This window comes from Phragmites australis, chromosome 1 (genome assembly GCF_958298935.1).
Source record: "Phragmites australis chromosome 1, lpPhrAust1.1, whole genome shotgun sequence".
Taxonomy (NCBI): domain Eukaryota; kingdom Viridiplantae; phylum Streptophyta; class Magnoliopsida; order Poales; family Poaceae; genus Phragmites; species Phragmites australis.
This window is the reverse complement of record NC_084921.1, coordinates 27,087,434-27,110,321: the sequence shown is the minus strand read 5'-3', so window position 1 is coordinate 27,110,321 and position 22,888 is coordinate 27,087,434.

The following is a 22,888-nucleotide window of genomic DNA, read 5'->3' as shown; positions in this document are numbered from 1 at the left end:
GCATGTACTTCTAAAATAGACTTGGGAGTGTCATCCACAAGATACAAAGTGAAATCATCACCAAATGATTTTATTGTCCTTTGTCTCTTACTCCTTCTTGGAGTCTCACTATCATCCTCCTCAGGAACTAGCTCACGTGTTTTTTCAGAATGTTCAAGTAGTATGATAGGTTCAGGAATTATCTTAGAACTTTGACTAGAAGTGTTATGTATATTCTTCATGGGAAAAATACTCTAAAAGAAGGTAGCATCTCTAGGGTCCATAACAGTATCGATAAACATGTTAGGTACCTCAGATTTAACTACTAAAAACCTATAGGCAATGCTATGATGAGCATATCCCTAAAAGATACAATCCACTGTTTTAGGTTCCAGATTGTGCTTTTTAGTTATTGGTACATTGACTCTTGCCAAGTATCCCTAAGTACACAAATAAGAGAGTGATGATTTTCTCCCTTCCCATTCTTTATATGGGGTTTTCTCTTTATTTTTAGTAGGAACTCTATTTAAAATATGCCACGAAGTCAATAAGGCCTCCCTCCACCACGCCTTAGATAATCCCACAGTGTCCAACATAGCATTAACCAAGTCAGTCAAGGTGTAATTCTTTCTTTTAGCTACATGAATAATTCCATGTCTTTACATAATAAGTCAAAATCACTAGAAAAATACTCTCCACCATGATCCGACAAAAGTCTTTTGATTTTTCTTTCTAATTAATTTTCAACTTCTACCTTATAGATTTTAAAGTAGTCTAGAGCCCCATCTTTAGATTTCAACAAATACACATAACAAAATCTAGACGTCCATAAATTAAAGTCATGAAATATTTTTTTCCACACTTCATCAACACACCATTCATTTCGCACATATTTGAATGTATGAGTTATAATAGTGTCAAATTTTTCTCCCTGACTGTCTTGTGGGCTTAGGTTACTTAGATTGCACACAACTTTGGCACTTACAACATTTGATAATGAAAAATGTTGGAATTAAATTCAAGCTGGAAAGCCGAGACATGCAACTAAAATTTATGTGATATAACTATGAGTGCCAAATACTAGCCTCATCTCTATTAATATTGCCACAAATATGGTTCACAGATTTATTGTAGAAATCAGAAAGAGAAGCGGAACAAGCCTTCTCAATCACAGTCTTTACCAATAAAAAGTTGATGTTTCGACACAACTACTTTATTGAACTCAAACACTACCTTAAATTCATCTCTATAGAGAAGGAAACCGCTAACTAGATTCTTGTTTATTGAAGGGATATGTTGTATGTTCCTCAGTTGTACGATCTTTCCCAAAGTAAACTTTAGATATATTGTGCTAACACCATGAACAGAAGCATGATACCCATTCCCCATTAGGATGGAAGAATCTTGAGCAACCTCATAAGAAGAGAACGTTGAAAGGTCGCCACACACGTATACATTGGCCCCAGTATCAATCCATCAATTGCTAGATTGATTCACTGAAAGAATAATAGGTAAATTACCATACCCAGTAGCTCCATCGCCAATGATGTCAATGGTCACGTTGACAGACTTGGTGTTCTTTTCTTGATTAACTTTTTTCCCTTTGTGGTGTCAGCAATCTTTAACCCAATGGTTTATCATGTTTGTTCTTTTTCTTCTTGAAGTTGGTGGTATGTTTGGCCTTATTATTATTTTCCTTTGAACTTGCCGTTAGAGGACTCTTGCATCACATTTGCACTAGACTATCTGTTGCCTCTTTTGGTATGCACATCCTTAGCCTAAGATTTCTCCTCAACATTAGAAGACACGATTAGACTCTCAACAGAGATTTATTGTCTCTTGTGTTTTAAAGCAGTGGCAAAATTCCTCCATGAGGGAGGTAATTTGGCAATGATGCCCCAATCACAAATTTGTAAGGTGATACACACTTTAGGAGTTCAAGTTCCTTTACAATGCATTGAATCTTGTGAGCTTGCTCGACTACCAACCGATTATCGGCCATCTTGTAGTCATGATACTACTCCATGACATACAGTTCATTCCTTACATTTGACGCACCAAATTTTACATTCAGTGTAGCCCACAACTCCTTTGCTTCATTTATGTGCATGTACTATAGAGATAATCATTAGCAAGAGCGCTAAGATGCTTACATCTGACACTCTGTGTGCATGTCCTACAAAGAGCGTGTTTGGTTCCTCGAACTTCTTCACCTCCTTAGAGGAAAGAGTTCATGCAAGCATACCAGACGCAACCTAGTAGCAGTTCATACCCATAAGCCACAAAGTGACTTTGATCTACCATCTCTTAAACTGCACACTGGTAAACTTGTCCGGCCTTAGTGCATCGACAAAACCAACCATTGTTAAATCAAAGTGCCTACAATAAGGTTTTTATGTTGTTGGAAAAATACGCACTTTCAGATTTAATTTAATTCCTAAATATAACATGAATATGAACATATCGACTATCATCATCATATTGCATGAGCCTATCTTAGACATATATATGTCTCATATATTCTAGGATGAAAGCAGCAAGAAAAGAGTCATGCTAAATATGACGGATCACGAATTTACTAGTCCATAGAGTGAGATGTAGAGGCCCCCATCATGGGGGTAAAACAGATGACAAAGGAGACGTAGAGGAAGCAGACCGTGATGATGTAAAAGCCAACTTGATGATGATTAGGAAGCAGATCGCATGAACAATTGATGGCAATGATGAAGCAGATCACAAGCAGTCGCGATGAGTGCTTCCTAAAAACCTTATTCGCCCTCTTCTAGTGCAGGATCCTAAGAGCGATAGGTTTTAGAGACATGCTCTCTCATTCGTTGGTGCACGCCGACGCAACAAGATGGAGCAGACTACGTATGGCAATGTAGCAAAGAAAGGGGCAAAACCCTAATTGTGCATATGCTTTGTGGCAGTGGCTGACAGAGATAGAGAGAGAATTGCGTGGTTGAGATGTGCCACGATCGGACCCAGTTACGTTCCATGATTGGATTCTTAATCAATACGATTTCCATATTATGTGTGTGTGTTTGCCCATAGAGTAAAAATAATAAAACCGCAAAAGGAGGTCGCACCTGCGCAAGCTATTGGACCCGATTTAGGCGAACCATTCATGCAGGTGCCGTGCGCCCACGCCCTTTGCCCCTGCCCCAGCCACATCCACAGCCCGTCCCAGCGAGGTGAGGCGAGCGTGTGCACGTGTGTGCTTTCCTAGTCCTCTCATCCACGCATGCTAAGTGGCTGAAGGAGACAAATCCTTATAAGTTGGTCTCCCTCCACCTCCATTAGAAAGGTTGTACTAAAAGATACACACCCACCTCTACTTAGTTGGGTCTTTGAGATTTATTTAGAATTACTCAAATATAATGGGCCAAGCCCATATATGATACCATTGTGCATTGTTAATTTCTTATTCATATTCATAAGGGATGTTATGTCCTTTCGTTTGGTATAGTTAGTGGATATGGGCTGAAGATAGACTTTTGTCTCAAAATCTTCGTTCAATCCCTGCGATGATACAATCTAAAGCCCGAGCATAATGATTGCATCGCCAAATTTGCATACTGGTTGCACTAGTGCTCGGGTTCCATGATCATAAACATGCATACCATTCAATAAATTGCCATACATGAACAAGAAAAGTTAATAAAGCATCTTTATTTGGTTATGCCACGTGTTCAACTCAACGACACATTGGTAGTAATATAAATCGGAGAATAAAAAAAATGATCACCTTGGTTACGCTACGCGTGTGGGCTCCATTTTCATAAGTACCACATAGTGTTTGTGGTAAAAAAAGTTGAGCCAAAAGAAAAAGAATAAATATTGCATACAAAAAATCAATACATGAAGAACTCTACATATCGTATCTTGCACATGGTCATCATCGGTCACCATATTAATTAGTACCATGCCATGAGTAGTGAGCTCACTAATGACATCAACAAAACTTTGTCATATTGCATTTCTGCACATGAGAATCATTACCGTATCAACATTAGTAATATGAAGAAAGCACACGGCCTATGATCAACGTGCGGATTCTATGACTAGGAATATCATGACGGTCACATTATATCCATGAAAACCATGTTCGGCCAAAGTATAGACATTAAACCATGCCATAGTTATGATCTCACATGCATACAAGATTGTCTAGATTACACCATGGACACATACTTTCATGAATAGCAAACCAAATAATTTTCATCTTGCTATGCACAGGGATAACTGAAACTTGCATTGCGATCGCATTGCATCCATGAAAGCCATGCCAGGCTAGTGAAGATACAAATATCAACCTAAGTAAGTCCTCGCTTTGGATACCCATACATGCGATTTGTCTTTTAAGGGCCATGCTATGCTAGGCCGAGTCAAAAAAAATCATATGTTGCATATAGCATTTAAACTAAAATGTAATTGACATGTTAATTACAGTCCTGCTCAGCACATGGACTCCATCTTCCTAAGGACCATGTCATGACCAATAATCTGGATAAAACAAACATAGACGAGTAAATCATGTGATCCGCTGCAAATAGCATGTAACATATGGCATCCCTGCATCTCGATTTGCTAGGCGGTTAAGAAATGCTAGCAGTGAAACATATGCAGGGAAAAATTATGATAAATCATGTGTCCAGGCAATATGTGTGTTGCACCTTGGAAAGTGAACTCATGTCATGATGAAAACAAAAGAACACACAAAGTTAAATTCTTCAGCGAGCATCCATCCATAGTGACAAGACCGAAGACTCTTTTTTTCTATTATATTTTTGTAATAGCCATACGACGTAATTTTGCTTTTATTTTGGAATTGATGTGAAGTAATGTACTCACAATACCTGATTTCCATTTATTTTTATCTATGTTAAATTCAAATTAAAATCAAACTTGTCTCTTTTGACACAAAGTCGGGTTCCCGCCTATGTCCCTGCCATCATATATCTCATGGTGTGATCATCTTCATTTCATTACCACAGAAACAGTGGAAGCAGATGGAGTGGCACATATGATTTTCATAGACGGAGTAACACATCAGTAACAAAATACCCAGAGATGGTTGCTAAGCAAACGTGTCTGTAACATGATCGGCCGTCTGGGTGTGTCCCAAAATTCATAGACGGATTTTACAAATCCATCTATTTCTATAATACATGATGTGCTTTTTCCCGATCTTCTAAAGGTAATATGATAAGTCGATTGGTGGAGTTTCGACGTTCATGATACAAAGGCTCCGAACAGATAAAATCGAGAACCCTCGCAACCATTACACCACTACTTCGTGGTTATCAACTGTGCCAAGACGCGATTGACCTCGCTAAGAAGGTTTTTCCTACAAGTGAATTGAGAACACAAGCAAGAATAGATAGATGCAATCTGAATATTGCTAATTACCAATGAAGTACTCAAGTTGAGGTACCACAAACCGAACAAGCGGCGAAACTGTATAAAACAGAATAATCTAAGCAAAACCCAAGCCTAAACTATGATGGCTATTGTGTATATATAGGAGGGACGTGAGGAGGTCGATCTAGGGTTGTGCAATTGTGGAAAGAGGCGTGCACAACCTGGACTCCGACTCTAACACAATTACAAGACCCAACAAGGTCCAAAACGGTGATGTAGCATCTTATTCTTTCAACTCTATCTACACCATAAGGAATATTTGGTAGAGCAGATCCATTCGAAAGGATTCATCATAAGCTTTCCAGAATGTCTAAGATCTCCTAAAATGGACATCGTATGAGAGAGTTATGCCCGTTTTACTGACGTGTTGTCCTGAGACTCGGCCACGACCACGACTTCGACCACAACCCCGGCTACGGCTCAGCCTCGAGTTCGAGTAGACTTGGCATTCGATGGGTGACATCCGAATAAGGTTGTGGTTCTTCCCCCATGTTCCTAAGCAATAAAATATCACAAGAATTTAGTAGTAATTCAACCAAGGAAGAATGAATAGCGAGAAACGAGTTCACTTGATAGTCTAATTGTCGTGCACTTGCTCTTGTAATTGGACCTTGTATGATTTGAGAAATATTAATAGTATTGATGCATCTGAATGAGTCATGGGCTCATCATCCTTCCCTCTTGAATTGGAGTCGTCCTCAACTCAAGCTCTTCTTCTTCTCCCAAGTAGGGCTTCAAATCTGAAACGGACTTACTTTGGTGGTGCGGCGTACCGATCTCTATTTGACCATTAGTCTGGGGATGACACGTAGTAGAAAATAGTAGCTTTGTTCCTAGTTTATTCCAAAGTGATCTCCAAAAGTGACTCAAAAACTTTGTATCACGATCCGAGACGATAGTATTAGGCACTCTATGTAGTCGAATAATTTACTAAAAAACAAATCAGCTATGTTTGTAGCATTATCGCTCTTATGACAAGGTATCAAATGTGTCATTTTAGAAAATCTATCTACAATTACAAATATGCTATCCCTCCCCTTCTTTGTCCTAGACAATCCTAAAACAAAATTCATGAAAATATCCTCCTAAGGTGCACTAGGATAGGAAGAGGCATATAAAGATCATTTGGATTTAAACGAGACTTAGCTTTATTGCAAGTGGTGCAACGTGACACGTAGCGCTCGATATCACGTCTCATCTTTAGCCAAAAGAAATGAGTGGCTAGCACATCTTCAGTATTATTTGCTCCAAAATGTGCCATCAATCCTCCTTCATGCACCTCCTGCAACAACAAAAGACGAATTGTGCTGGCTGGAATGCATATCTTGTTAGCATGATAGAACAATCCGTCATTCAGCACATATTTATTCTATGTTTTCTCTTCTTTACAATGTTCAATAAATTCTTTAAAATCCAAATTAGCAGCATATAATTTTTTAATGGTCTCTAAACCAAAAATCTTATTATTCATTTGAGATAACATGGTATAATGCCTAGAAAGCGCATCAGCTATCACAATGTCCTTTCCTTTCTTATGTTTTATGATATATGAAAACGACTCAATAAATTCTATCCATTTAGCATGTCGTTTATTCAGTTTAGCTTGACTCTTAATATGTTTCAACGATTCATGATCAGAATGTATAACAGATTCTTTGGGCCACAGATAATGTTGCCAAGTTTCAAGTACTCGAACTAAAGCATACAATTCCTTATCATATGTAGAATAATTCAGACTTAGCCCACTTAATTTCTTGCTAAAATAAGCAACATGTTTACCTTCTTGAATTCGCACACCTCCAATTCTAATCCCACTAGCATCACATTCTAGTTCAAAGGTCTTACCAAAATCAAGGAGTTGGAGCAATATAGCATAAATGAGCTTCTCTTTCAACAACTTGAATGCCTATTATTGTGTAGGTCACCATTTGAAAACTACTTCTTTCTCTATCAACTCATTTAATGGAGCAACAATGATGCTAAAATCCCGCACAAATCACCGATAGAAACCCGCAAGACTATGAAAGCTTCTAACTTGTGTAACAGTCTCAGGAGTTGGCCAACTCTTTATGGCTTCGATTTTTGCTTCATCCACATTTATTCCCTGTGGAGTAACAACATAGCCAAGAAAAGAGACTCGATTCGTGCAAAAGGTGCACTTTTCAAGGTTACCAAACAAATGTGCATCTATCAAAACATTAAAAACAGCACGTAAATGATCAATGTGTTGTTCTTGTGTCTTGCTGTAAATCAGGATATCATCAAAATATACCACGACAAATCTTCCAATGAAAGCATGTAAAACTTCGTTCATCAATCGCATGAAAGTATTAGGTGCATTAGTTAACCCAAAAGGTATTACCAACCACTCATACAAGCCAAACTTAGTTTTGAAAGCGGTTTTTCATTCATCTCCAAGTTTCATCCTAATTTGGTGGTATCCACTTCGTAAGTCAATTTTAGTGAAAATTATAAAACTACTCAACTCATCAAGTATATCATTTAACCTAAGGATAGGGTGATGATATCTTATAGTAATATTATTGATGGCTCTACAATCAACACACATACGTCAACTACCGTCTTTCTTAGGAACCAAAAGAACAAGAACATTACAAGGACTAAGGCTTTCTCGTATGTACCCGTGATCCAATAGATCTTGGACTTGTCGCTGAATTTTCTTAGTCTCTTTCAGGTTGGTCCTATATGCATCATGATTTGGCAAAGTTGCTCTCAGGATCAAATCAATTTGATGCTCAGTCCCTCGAATAGGTGGTAATCTCGGGGGGTACCTCAGCTGGAAATACATCCACAAACTCCTGCAAAAGATTAGCAACAGCAGGAGGCAAAGAGCTAGATATATTGTCGAGTGAAACTAAGGCCTCTTTGCATATAAAAGCATAGCATGGTAGCTCATTATTGCAAATTTCAGCAAGATTAGATTTAGTGGCAAGCATAACACACCCTTTCAATTTAATTTCATCGGACATAGAAGTTGTTGTTGCTTTCTCTTTTTTGGGTGGAAAAACTTTTTCCACTACTTGCTGATTTTCATATTCATTCTCAAACTCTTTTCTCTTATTTTCAGCTATCTCTTATTCACATTACACGATTTCAGCAGGGGTTAAATGTGGAAAAGTTATTTACTTTCCTTTATGCATAACAGTGTACTTATTACTTTTACCATAATATGTTGCATTAGTATCAAACTTCAATGGTCATCCTAGCAAAAGAGAGCATGCTTGCATGAGAATTACATCGAAATCAGTACAATCATAGTATGAGCCAATAGAAAAATGCACCTTAGCTATTTGCATTACCTTCACCTTACCACTATTATTGAATCATTGAATCATTGAATATGATAAGGGTGATAATGGTTTCTTGTCAGCAAGATAAGCTTTTTGATCATATCTAAACTTACTAAGTTATTGCAGCTTCCTCCATCAATAATGACTTGAACACGATAATCCTTGACTATGAGGAACATCTAGAACAAATTATGGTGTTGTAGCTGTTCCGCTTGCTCCATTTGAGTACTTAACACTCGCTGCACAATGAGGGTCCGATAATCCTCCATGGTAGGGGCATCGAACATTTCCTCATGGTCAATATCCATCTCACATCGATTCTCATCACCTGCATGGTTAGCTGCAAGTGCATATTCATCTTCAACATCACTAGCACTTACATACCCACCATCTTCCGTTACAATATACGCTTGCTAACTTGGATAATTCTTCATGATGTGGCCCATTCCCTTGCATCGGTGGCATACAATTCTGGTCGATCGGCTTGTAGAAGCAACTGAAGAAGAGCTCTTGGTTGGACCCTGCACACTTACGGATTTGCTTACCTTGGAAGTTTGTGACGCTGTCGAAGGTACTGCTGAACGTGCCCTACTCGAGAAGGGGGCAGTAGACCGTGTAGCTGAACATGGGGCTATTTTGACTTGTCCCGGTGTTGATATTGAAGTAGTCATACTTTCAAAATTGTTCATTGGCCTTTGTTGTCGTCCCTGCAATTCTTTTTCTACCAAACACGCAAGTTAGAACAATCTAGGAACACTATCACATTCTTTGTAATAAACTATGTCCTGAATTTCATACCTTAACCCTCCATAAAAGCGTGCTATTGCAGCCTCTTCATCTTCAATAATATCACAACGCAACATACTAATTTGTAGCTCCTGATAATATTCTTCTATGGATCTATCACCTTGGTTTAAGCGCTACAATTTCTTATGCAAATCACATTTAAAAGAGGGTAGAACAAATTTGTTATGCATAGTAACCTTTAAAGCATTCCATGTAGTAGGCGCTAACCCATCGATGCAAACTCTATTCCACCAAATGATTGCAAAATCTTTAAATCCACTAGTGGCTTGCCTAACTCTATGCACTTTAGGAACCAAATGAGCATTAAACTTATGTTCGACCGTCATCCCAATCTAAATACTTCTCAGTATCATAAGCACCCGTAAAAGATGGTATAGGAAACTTTTTCTTAGCAAATGGATCATCATTAACACGTGGGTTATGTTGCTGAAAATTATTACCTATCATACCTTGACAGTTGAAGTTCAATTGATTCCGTTGGCGTGCATTAAAGGTATCTTGTTGTTGCCTCAAAATTTCATCATCCACGACGGACTCCTCTTGCTCATGGGCTGCGCCATAAGGATCCACACGCCCATGGTTTGGTGGCTGATTAACCACTAGATCAACGCGTGTATTGAGCATGGCAATACTATCATTAAGTTATTGCAATATAGTGTTTGTCTCCGCAAGCTTCTTATTGATGTCATCATTAATAGCTTGTCGATGATCATCTAACAACATTGTGAGTTCTTCCCTCAAAACACACTATTTCACATCCGATATTTCACCTGCCATGGTTAGCAGCAGATAGAAGATAACAAAAGATATTATCCCTATCAACTACTAGGTGGTAGAAAGTGAAGTGCAGTCACACTCTCAAGTGTCTTACCACGTTCTTGCAAATGTTCTTATCAAACATAATAGTTGGCACAACCGGTGGCTGGTTCTTGATACCTTATTGGGTGCGAGTGAGGTAGTTGTAAGGGGAGAAACTGTTCTGATCGAGAGAAGGTGTAGCTTGGACAGACAATATTTAGTAGCAAGGAATAGCAATAATTGAAATTAGATTAGAAAAGCTGAATAAAAGTCCACAGTACTCGTCACAGTTGTTGGCTCGAACACCTTTTTAATTCTCGCTCTTTTTTGCACTCTTTGCTTCTTGCTTTCTTTACTTTTCTTTTGTTTGCAAATGTGACACAAACTCAAAACTCTTCTACTGCCTTTTCTAAGACCAGTGAGGTACGTGAGTCAGAAACTTTTTCGGAGAGCAGGGGTATAAAGGTAATAAAAAGATACTCTCTCTCTCTCTCTGTATTTTGGCTACATCTATTTCGGCTATGGTGGTCGGATCCGAGAAGGTGGGTTACTCCGACTAGATGGTTGAATCCGAGAAGGTGGGCGACTCCGACTAGGTGGTCGAATCCGAGAAGGTGAGCGACTCCGACTAGATGGTCGCAGCAACTAGGTGGTCGGACTGGAGTGGGTGGTCGGAGTACCTGATCGGACCTCAAGTGGGTGGTTGGAGTGACTGGTCGGGACCCTAAGTGGGTGGTCGGAGTGACTGGTCAGGACCCTAAGTGGGTGGTTGGAGTGACTGGCTGGGACCCCGAGTGGATAGTCGGATCGACTAGTTGGGACCCTGAGTGGGTGGTCGGATCGACTGGTCGGGACCCCGAGCAGAGACACAAACTCGGCTATAGCAGACTAGGACAAGCCGAGTAACTCGATGACTAAAAGTGTCACACACTCTCAAGTGAAGTCACACATTTCTTTGACTCTGACTAAACTATAACGAATATTTGGTAGAGCATAGATCCACTGGAAAGGATCATCATAAGCTTTCCAGAATGTCCAAGATCTCCTAAAACGGACATCGTATGAGAGAGTTATGCCCGTTTTACTAACGTGCTGTCCCGAGACTCGACCACGACCACAACTTCGACTACAACCCCGGCTACAGCTCAGCCTCGAGTCCGAGTAGACTTGGCATTCGATGGGTGATATCCGAGTAAGGTTGTGGTTCTTCCCCTATGTTCCTAAGCAATAAAACATCACAAAAATTTAGTAGTAATCCATCTAAGTAAGCATGAACAGTAAGTAACAAGTTCACCTGGTGGTTTAATTGTCACGCACGTGCTCTTGTAATTGGATCTTGTATGATTTGAGGAATATTAATAGTATTGATTGTATCTGAAGGAGCCATGGGCTCATCAATACAGACACAAACGGATTTTAGGAAAATCCATCTATGATATTGTTACAAACAATTTCTTATATGATCTGTTTGTGTTTGTATGATAGACACAGACAGATTATTATGATGAATCGTCTATAGTTAAAGATCCGAGTATTGTTTTAAATTTGGCCCATCATTCTCAAGTTCCCACTACCCTTTGTACAAACCGCTCGCCTCCCTCACTAAAGCAACGAAGTTCATCTCCCTCGCTCTCTTGATTGCTATCCGATCTCCTTCCGTAACAGTGAGTTCAAAGTTTGTTAGAGTTTGATTTTGAGAGGGAGGTTCGAGATCTGGGCGACAAATTAAGGCACGGCGTTGCACTAAGGTGAGTTCGAATTGTATCATGGTTTTGTTAGGATTTTATTCTGTGTACTAAGTGTTGTTGTTATGTGCCCCAGGTCTGTAATAGAATATGTCTTTGTTCACTGCTATCAAGTAATAGGAGGATGGGGTTGTTCCTATGTCAGCTTCCACAACCATGATGCTTGGTGTCAATTTTGATTTTGTAGAACATGTGTTCTTCATTGCTATGAAGGGCACCACTGTGAACCCAATTTATATTGTGAATCACACTCTTTTGTTTTATTCCTAATAGAAATTTCTCTATTAGCGTTCATCACAATAGAGATATTTTTATGAACTACAAGACTGATTTGAACCGTCATCATACTTAACAAGGACAAGAGATTTGTAAGCAATGTGGTTTGGTTCTGGCGCATGATTGAGTTAGTTAGGATGGTGCCTTATCCTGATGACAACAAGAAGATGTATGAAGACAATATTTTTGCTGAGATTATGGTGAAACACAGGTGTTTTGTTGAAGCTCAATCCTCGAAGACCTATTAGGTATTCATGTTGTATATAGTTTTATATGATGAATCATATTTTTCTTATGTTATTGATATGTTTAATTAGGTTGTGAACCATGTTATGAACAATGCTCTTATGTTAATTAATTTAAATGCGATGCATATGATGTATATTCCTATGTGATATATATGCATGTGATGTTCATATGTGAAATTGAATATGATGCCTGTGATGTATGATATATCATGAGGGCAACCAGGAAGCAAAATGGGTTTTTAAGGGGAAGGGTCACATAGACAATTTTTCAAGAAAAATCCACTTGTGACACTTTAAACACACATGTTTCCTTAAAATCTGTTTGTTGCCCTTAATACACACATATGGGTTTTCAGAAGAAAAAAAATCCATCTGTGAGGCTTGCGAAACTGGTATGTGTGTAGCTATATTGCAGATGCATGTCTTATTTAGACTCGTTTGTGTGCAGCTTTATTACAGATAGAGTTGTAACCATCTGTAACAAACTCGATATCATAGACACTTTATTAGAGACAAAACTCATACGCATATGTGATAGGGTTTAACATCTATCTATGATAACTCGTTCTGAGGTAGTGCATGCATCGCTCCCTAGCTGAAACATCCCGCATGACTTCCTAATCACCTTTACCTTAGTTCCTCCCTGAACCTAGTCACAGTCCTATCACCAACCATGTCCGTCCTCAGGACGGCACCTGCACATGAACAAAACTAACAAATAATTTCAAGCACAAGTTTCACAAATTTAACTCATATCAATCCACATAACTACACTCACATAATTATGTTGCACATATCAAAAACACAAAGTATAATCTTGCTACCATGAGCATCATCATCATATGCATATCAAGCAACATATTATCATCACATGCATATCATCGCATGAAATGCATTTCATCACATGAAATGTTAAATCACTTAAAATGATAAATCACTTTGCGCTTTTGCTAATTTCATAATAATGTCAATGTTGCCAATTTTTCAGCATATGCTCTCACACATGTATTATCATTTGGGCGCGTTATTAATAATTTTATCCTTTTTAACTAATTTATGAATACTAGGTACTCCGATGAGTGAACCACAATGAAATGAAAAGAGTCAAACTCGATAGTAACATATGCCAAAATGGTTGTAAACCCAATTTAGGCATATAGATGGCTTCAAATGAAAATATTGTAAACTAAAAGGTTGTAGATCTCATCGAGAACAATAATTTTTATATAAAAATTATCTATATCCAACTCCGTACTAAAAAGTTAAGAATATCTGAAGATGAGCTACAAATTATTATCACTGTTGATTCATAAACTAAACCGACAGTGATACTCTCTCCATTATCGCTATCATTTCTTGATATCAACTGACAGTGATAATGGTTTTTCATTAATGATTCTTTTCATAAATATACATAGATGGGAGTGGGCATAACCACCCCCCCCCCTAACCAGGCGAAATGACGCATGTACCTGCTAGTGTGATTGGCATCAATTAAATAGCTCTTTCAGTCCTTGGAATATTATCACCACTTCAGATCAAGATTCAATGGGAAGTGCAAATTATTCATCATGCATGTATGTATATATCCTTGTCTTTAAAATCCGAACTTAAACTAGCATGATTTCTCTGCTCAACCTACAAAGAGATTAGTTGGTGATTCCTCAATAGCTAACAGGGATCGTGTCTAAATAAAAGGTAGTATGAGATATAGATGGCATGGACCAACAATCAGGACAATTAAAAATAATTAGACTTTTCCAGTTACTAAACAGTATTACTTATATACCTTGAGTTGTGAAAATGCTTCCATGCTTAGAATAGAACAGAGACTGCTTTCATGTCATTGTTTCTTCAACAGCTAGCATAGCTCAGTTGGGGGAAATTACTGTTTCTTCACCTGAAACAGCTAGCATAGCTCATTTGTAAAATTAACTTAAAAACTGATGTTATCACCAAAAGCCAAATGATCAGAAAGATAACTGCATGAACTGAGTGTGTCATTCTTGTAGTAACAAATGGTTGAAGATATCTAGCTCAAATGGTGCTGACGCCTGCATGTTGGGATCGGAGATTAATGCTAGCCTCTATTCAGAATGTATTTTTTGTACAGTAATTTCCCCCAACTGCATACCTGCTTCATATATCAGCGTAAGCATATAAGGGCACTAGCTTCAAAACGTCACCATCAGGAAATCAAGTATAGAACTTTTCTGAAATTCCACAGAACAACACGTCTGACGCTCGCGAACTTAGACAGGGTATATTAGAGTAGGAGAGGACTGAAACCCCGAAGCTGTGCATTTGATTGCTTCGAATGAAAATACTTTCAACGGTAAAATTGTAGATCTCGTCGAAAGCTAAAATTTTCAAATAAAAATTATCAACATCAGACTTCGTATAAAAAAATTAAGAATTTCTTAAGACAGGCTACAAACCACTGTCATTGTTGGATCATGTTATGAACTAATGTGATATTGGTTTTTTACTATCGGTTCTTTTTAAATGGACTATCAGTGTTGATTTTTGATATGAACCGGCCGTTATCACTATTAGTTTATAAACAACCGGCAGTTATAGAGGGTCGTGAATTGGTTTTTTTTAAAGTAGTAGTAGTGGATGCTTCTCCTTCCTCATCTTCCCATTTAGGCATCTCTTCAGCCCTTTACCCAGTCCAGAATTGCATCTGCACATATGCCTGCCTGTCTAAGGGTCTATTTGTTTCAGCTAGAGATTCTGAAAAGCAACTTATAAAAGCTGAATTGTGAAAAGCTGGATTATGAAAAGCTTTTAGACTGTAGATTCTAAAAAAATTTAATGGACAATTTAGTAAAATGGACTTTCACAATCTATCAAAAGCTGAGGAAAACCAGCTTCTCAGATTCTCACAATCCAACCAGCAGATTTTAAAAAGCTATAACCAAAAGCTGCCTGTTTGTTTCAGCTTCAGATTATAAAAGCTGAAAGCTAGAATTCGAAGCTGAAACAAACAGGACCTAAGTGTAGCTAGACGATGCCTTGTTGGGCACCAAAGGGTCTTTCTCCATTGCTTAGCCCCACAAAACATTCTACTTGTTGCCTACCTACCGCTACTAGGTACTAACTCTGCATCTGCATGCAATACCATGGCCATTATCTAGCCAGTAGATCGCTTTACGGAAGGATGGTGCCATGTAGATGCTCATCAGTTAAGTAGGTGTATTATTATTCATGTGGGAGTGAAATTCAAAGGGCGTGATGATTGTGTTCACTGCATGCATGATGAATAATTTGGACATGGAGCGTATGTGTCGACCTGTCGATGGATATGCTGGGTTTAATCATTAACATTGGGCTTAATGTCAAGATCTTTCTTGAGCAATGCAGAGGCCAAACACAATCGTGAAAAATAGGTTCTTTTTTCAAAACAGAAAGTAGGAGAGCTGCATCCATTTCAACTGAAAAAATAATAATAAGGTTTTTCTTCATATGTTTAGGCCCTCTTTAGAACACACATCATTCTCAAAACGCGGAAAAACACATGATTGAGACATTCTGGCACTAGAAATTCCACATGCACTTTTTTCACGAACGAGACCCACACCCCCAGCTTCGGTTGGAGGTGCCTCGGATTTAGATTTAGAATGTAGTATTCTCAAAACACGGGATTGAGATGTCCTGACACTAGGAATTCAACAGGAATTTATAACGCAAGAAAGTTTCAAATCAAATATTTTGATGAAGACATGAAAACACATGAATTTGAAGAGGGAGATAGACACAAAGAAAAGTTTCCACGAGGTCCTACCTCATATTAGATTGTCTCCTAAATTCTTATGGATTCATCACTCCATGGGAATTTCAATAGATACCTCCCCTTGTTCCAAATGAACCTAGAATAAGTTTCCTATAGGAATTGGAATCTTACAAAATTACTTTGAATTCCTTTGTTCCAAAGGGGGTCTTGCCTTTTGTTTTCTCAGAATTCGCGGGCGTGCATGATCGCTTATATTCATATTCATGCATGTACGCGACCATGACCATTGGCGGGCGAAAGAGTTTGAAACTCTTCATACTTAGGCTGAACTGCTCTTTTGAAGCAGTTGTCGATCGACTACTGAAATAGCAGTGATCAGAGGCAAAGTCGCAAGCAGACTCGTTGAAACATGTGTGAAAAGAGCTGCAGGGAAAGAGAGATCGTGGATGCCCGGCCTAGCTAAAAGAATCTAACAAAAAGTTGTCGATCTCTCTCCATGCATCTGTCGAGTGTCAAGTACTCGCGACTTATCACGTATCCTCTTCGAACCCAATTCAACTGATTCACCGGATCGAGGTCGATCTGGATCAAAAGACGCAGTTCGCCGCTTCCTTTGCCGACGGCATGTCACACAAAGAGGACGGCAGAGCCAGACAGTCGGGATGCCAGTGTTTTTGACTTGTAACCAGGGTTTTGTGCCCATCATTCGACCTCTTCGTCAGATGCAGCGAGACATTGCACGCTTCGCTGGCACATTGATGGTGCAATCGATTGTAGATCACACAAAGGCTATTTTGCTTTCTTATTCTGAAGTAGTAATATGCAGGGAATCTTAGGAGAAAAAGTAATATAGTAAATGGTGAAAGGAAATGGAATGAACCCTATCTGAGCATCGCATACCCTATACTTCTAAGATGATAGTAAATTCCATCTAAAAAAAGATGAAAGCAAATTCGGAATGCTTGTCTTGTCGACTAAGCATCACATACCATATAGAGTAACTATGAGCGGTTCTTTTTCACGCGCGTGTCTGTGTTACTTTGCTTACGCCACCCTCTCTGACAGGCCCACTGACGCGCGTTTGCCCGATATTCCGAAGGTAATATGATAAGTCGATCAGTAGAGTTTCGATGTTGATAATCTAAAGTCGAGAACGTAAGCAAGAACAGGTAGATGCAATCTGAATATTACTAATTACCAATGAAGCACTCGAGTTTAGGGTTCAATAAACCGATAAACGGCGAAACTGTATTAAACAGAATAATCTAAGCTAAACTCAAATCTAAACTACGACGGCTACTGTATATATATAGGGAGGCGTGAGAAGGTCGATCTAGGGTTATGCAATCATGGAGAGAGACGTGCACAACCTATTCTCCGACTCCGACACGATTACAAAACCTAGCAGGGTTCAAAATGGTGACGTAGCACCTTATTCCTTTGACTCTAACTAAACTATAAGGAATATTTGGTCGAGCTCATATTCATTGAAAAGGCCTCGTCGTAAGCTTTCCAGAATGTCCAAGATTGCTTAAAACATACTTCGTATGAGAGAGTTATACCCATTTTACTGACGTGCTATCCTGTAACTCGACTTTGACTACGACCACGACTTCGACCACGACCACGACCACGACCACGACTAGAGCTCAGTCTTGAGTCCGAGTAGACTTGGCCTTCGAGGAGCGATGTCCGAGTAAGGTTGTGGTGCTTCTCCCACGCTCCTATGCAATAAAACATCACAGAAATTTAATAGTAATCCATCCAAGGAAGCATGAACAGCAAATAACAAGTTCACCTGATGGTTTAATTATCGCACACGTGCTCTTGTAATTGGACCTTGTATGATTTGAGGATTATTGGTGGTATTGATAGTATCCGAAGGAGACATGGGCTCATCATCCTCCACCTCTTGAATTGGAGTCTTCCTCGACTCAATCTCATCTTCTTTTCCCAAATATGGCTTTAAATCTGAAATGTTAAACATGAGACTAACCCCAAAATCTGCAGGTAGGTCCAATTTGTATGCATTGTCATTGATTTTCTCAATTATCTTAAATATTTCATCAGCTCTAGACATCAACTTTGATTTTTTTAGTTCTGGAAACCTATCCTTCCTCAAATGCAACTGTCGAAGGGTGAACTCCTCAAGCAGGGATCCAGAGGGACCCCCTTTGAGATTCGGCCGGGGGGATGATTCTGAATCTGCTTCGTAGGTGAAATAAATGGGAGTGAATGAGATGCAGGTGGAGGTGGAATGATCGTATGCAGGAAGGAGTAAATGCTCAGGGGATTTTTAGACAGGTTCGGGCCGCACTGAGCGTAACACCCTACTCCTGTGTATATGCTATAAATGCTCTGAGAATGACTCTCGGAGGATCTGCTATGTACAAGAATATTTGTCTAAGTCTAGAGCTTCATGCTCCTTGTTCTTCGGGACTCGCCGATGTGTTCCGTGCTTCGGCTGTTGTTCGCCCGGTCGTTGCTTGTCTCTGATCTCTGATTCACTCAACTGTCTTTCTCCGGGGAGCCCGCTCCGCTTGTATACCTGCCGAGGCGGTAGCATGCCCAGAAAGGATAGCGCGAGTTCCAAGTCGCCATAAATGGAAAGCAACCATCATGGGCTGCTGCGCGAGGTGACGGGAAGGGTTGAAAACACGCCCCCGTCTGGTCTTGTTCGTCATCATACCGTTTTTCAACGGGCGCCGTAGAGAGGGCCCACCGGACAGCCACCAAGAAGCCCGGCATGCCCGCCCGGTCAGAGCAAGACTGACATAGCAGGGCGGCAGGCGGGGCGCCTCAGGCTCTGCGACGTTATCCCAAGGCGCGCCGGATGACGCGCGATGGGACCTGTGCATTAAATGTCACCACGCCTCCCTGCCACGGCGACAGCAAGCGTGGGGGGAGCAGTTGGAAGTGACAGGCCACGCGCCCTCTTAAATGCAGCATCAGACCTCTCACCAGTTGACACCTCACCGCTGGGCCCTTGTGGGGACCATCGGCGAAGGACTTCTCGGGCCCTCGGGGAACTGTGAGTGCTCGGGGGCTATTGCTCGCAGCCCCGAGCACTCTCTCCCGGATATGCCCTTCTCTTGGTCTTCGGGGAACTTGGGTGCTCGGGGGCCATAGCTCGCGGCCCCGAGCGCCCTCTCCCGGTACTGTACTACTCGAGTCCTCGGGGAACTCGGGTGCTCGGGGACCACTGTTCATGGCCCCGAGCACCCTCTCCCGGTACTGTGACTTGACTTGTCATCGGGGAACTCGGGTGCTTAGGGGCTACTGTTCATGGCCCCGAGCACTCTCTCCCGGGACTTGATCTTCTTTTATCATCGGGGAACTAGAGTGCTCGGGGGACAACTGTTTGTGGCCCTGAGCACTCTCTCCTGGAACTGGGTCTTCTTGAGTCATCGGGGAACTCAGGTACTCGGGGACCACTGTTCATGGCCCCGAGCACCCCCTCCCGGAACTTGGTCTTCTCGAACCTCAGGGAGATAATCCTCGAGGGAGGGCGCCACGTGGCAAACTGCTGTCCTGGCCTCGGGACTTGGGGACCCCTAGTTTCTATGTCACCGACAGCAGCCCCCGGGCCCATTGGTAGGCGATGGCCCAGAGACTGCGGATGGGGCCTTTGTTTTCTTCGAGGCTGATCCCAGCATCGTTGCCACGTGGCCTGTCCTTGGACGCTGGTCTCTCTGGCCCAGGTTTTTAGTACGGCCCAGCGGGGAACCGAAGGGGCGCGTGTCCTTCCGACTTCCAAGGAGCGTGATAACGAGGTGGGAGGCGCGCGTGGCAACCGCGCGGATCGAGGATCGTGCACCTGACAACCGCACAGATCGAGGGAGATTCGCTTGGCACCCACGCCGAATGAGGAAATGCGCCTCGCCGAATGCACCGCGGAAAGCGCCATTTGAAATCCCCAGGACATAAAATGGAGAGGGGAGCGAACCGTTGCCTCCTTACGCCATTCTCGCAATCATTGCCTTTGCTTTCTTCTTCTTTGCACTCGAGAGCTCTCGCCCTTCCTCCGGCCGGCAACACATTCTCTCCTCCACCCCTCCCAGCACACTCCCCACCCCCGAAAGATGCCGAGGGCAGGAAGCAGCCGCCGAGACAAGGGCCCCGACAGCGTGCTACCAAAGTCCCAGATCGTCAATGAGTAGGGGGCGGAGAAAGTCCGCAAGCTCATGGTGCCTGAGGGCCAGCGGGAGGCATTGGTGGTGTCGCCGACAAGCTTTCCGGCCACCACGGACCGGCTGGGGCGCATCGTCATCTTCGTCTCCTTCATCACCGCCGGGCTGGTGCCGCCGTTCTCCACGTTCTTCCTCCAGGTGCTGGACACCTTCGGCATCCAACTCGTCCACCTGAGTCCGAACTCAATGGTCATCCTGGCCATCTTCGCGTATTTCTGCGAAATGTTCGTGGGAGTGCCATCGTCGGTGGTCTTGTTCCGGTATTTCTTCGTCCTGCGAGCGGCCGGGAAGAAGAGAGGATCCTCCGGCGTGGACGTCGCCAGCTACTACAAATTCCGGCTGCATGACGTGCTCGCTGAGCTGTACATTCCGCAAGTGCTGCGGAGCAAGTGGGAGGACTGGCACCGCGACTGAGTCTATGTCGACGTCAGCCCCCATGATCACCTCACGCTGCCGGAGATGGCAGCGGAGCCCCACAGGCTGACTTGGGAGGTGGCCCCAGCGGAGGACGAGCGCATGCGCCCGGTGCTGAACCGCATCGACGATCTACACCGGGCGGGGATAACCTCGGTGATAGTGGTGGCCGACTACCTGTGCCGCCGTCTGGTGCCCCTGCGGGAACGGGCCCACCTCTCCTGGATGTACACGGGTCCGAACGACATCACGAGGACCCACATTGGCGAGGAAGGGAACCTAGAGGAGGGAGCGCTGGCGACCCTGCTAAGGGTGGTGACCGGCGTCGAGGACCTCAACTGGGTGGTTCTGCCCCGAGAGCAACTGGCACTCTGCGCAGACCCGGGCCGAGTGGTGCTGCAAGCGACGCTGCTGGAGTTCAATGCCCAGAGCTTAGTGGACCGTCCGGGGCGCCGGAACCCCGGGACTATTCAAATCCCCGGGGTGAACGAAGAGGCAGGCGGCACACAGCAGACCGGCGACGGGGACGCCACGGGCGGCAGGCCGCAGACCAGCGGTAGGGACTCCGCGGGCGGCAGGTAGCAGGCCGGTCGTAGAGATGCTGCAGGTAGTAGCCATTAGGCCGGCGGCAGGGGCACCGCGGGCAGTGGAGCGGAGGTCCCGGGGGACAAGGGAAAACGTCCCCGGTCGTACGTGCCCCAGCCGACATCCTCGTCGTCGCCGTCGCCTCCATGACAACGGCCTGCAGCGGGCGGCGCGAAGGAGGGAGGCTGGGGCGGCCAATCATCGGACGCAGAGTCCGGGACGGAGGTCAAGTCCAGGGCGCGGGAGCCCGAGGACCAGGGGCGGGCTGGTGGCGCAACAGCGGGTGCCCGAGCCGATCCGGCGCTGGAGGCAGGCTCCACGGCGGCCCCTCAACGGCCCGGGGGCCAGAGCCCCCTACCGAAGAGGAGAAAGGCGGATCTCGGGCCGAAGCCGCAGGGCCCGGACTTTCGAATCCCCGAGTCCCGGTGGCAGTACCGCGGACCGAAGTCCACGTAAGCTCTTTCTCTGTCCCGAGCATGCTTGCCCAGATGCTAGTTCGGGTACTAACCTTTTTTGTTTTCAGGCCGCCCAAGGACCCCGCTGGAGGCCAGAGGCAGCCCGAGGAGCCGAGGCCGGCTCCTGCTCCAGGGCCGAGCGCGCCTGCCCCAGAGCCGAGCGCGCAGAAGGACCCGGAGTCGAGGGTGCCGCCCTACCCTGAACCAAGGGCAACGGCCGCGCCCGAGTAGTCAGCGCCGTCCGAGCCCGCCCCGAGTGTTCCAAGGTCGGAGCAAGCGGCCGCGGTGGAGATGGTTGCAGCGAGGACGGCGCTGGCGCGACAGTCATTGGGGACCCTAAGCGCCTCTGTAGAGAGGGCTCGCAGGGGACCCAGCGCCCGACCGTCGTCCAGCCAGGCTCCAGAACCCCTCCCGGATGTGCTCGGGAGCGCCCGGGAGGTTATTGAGTGGCTGGAAGTGGCCGTGGTGGTGAAGCGAGCCGAGCTTGACAAGGACCGCGCCACCCTCGTTGAGGAGAGGGGACGACTGGAAGAGGTCGGTAAGCTCCTGGAGGCCTGTATCTCCTCGGCCCGCGCAACCCCCGAGAGTTCAATGCGCGCGGTGGCCGAGGAGCGGGAGGCATTGGAGGAGGTGCGCGAAGAGGCCGTTGCCTTTCAGGAGAAGGCCAGCCGCATGGAGCGGCAGGCGACCGAGCACGACCAGGCATCGCGGTGGTGAGCCGCGGAGCTGCTTGCTCAGGAGCGGCTGGTCCTGGCTCAGGAAGAGGCGATCGGCAAGCGCGAGAAGTCTGTGGAGTCCGCCTAGGCAGACTTAGCCCGCCGGAGCGACGAGCTCGAGCGTGGTAGCGCCGAAGTCCATCGTCGGGAGGAGGAGGTCGCGATCTGCGAGACCGACATCGAGATCACGGCGACAGCTCAGGA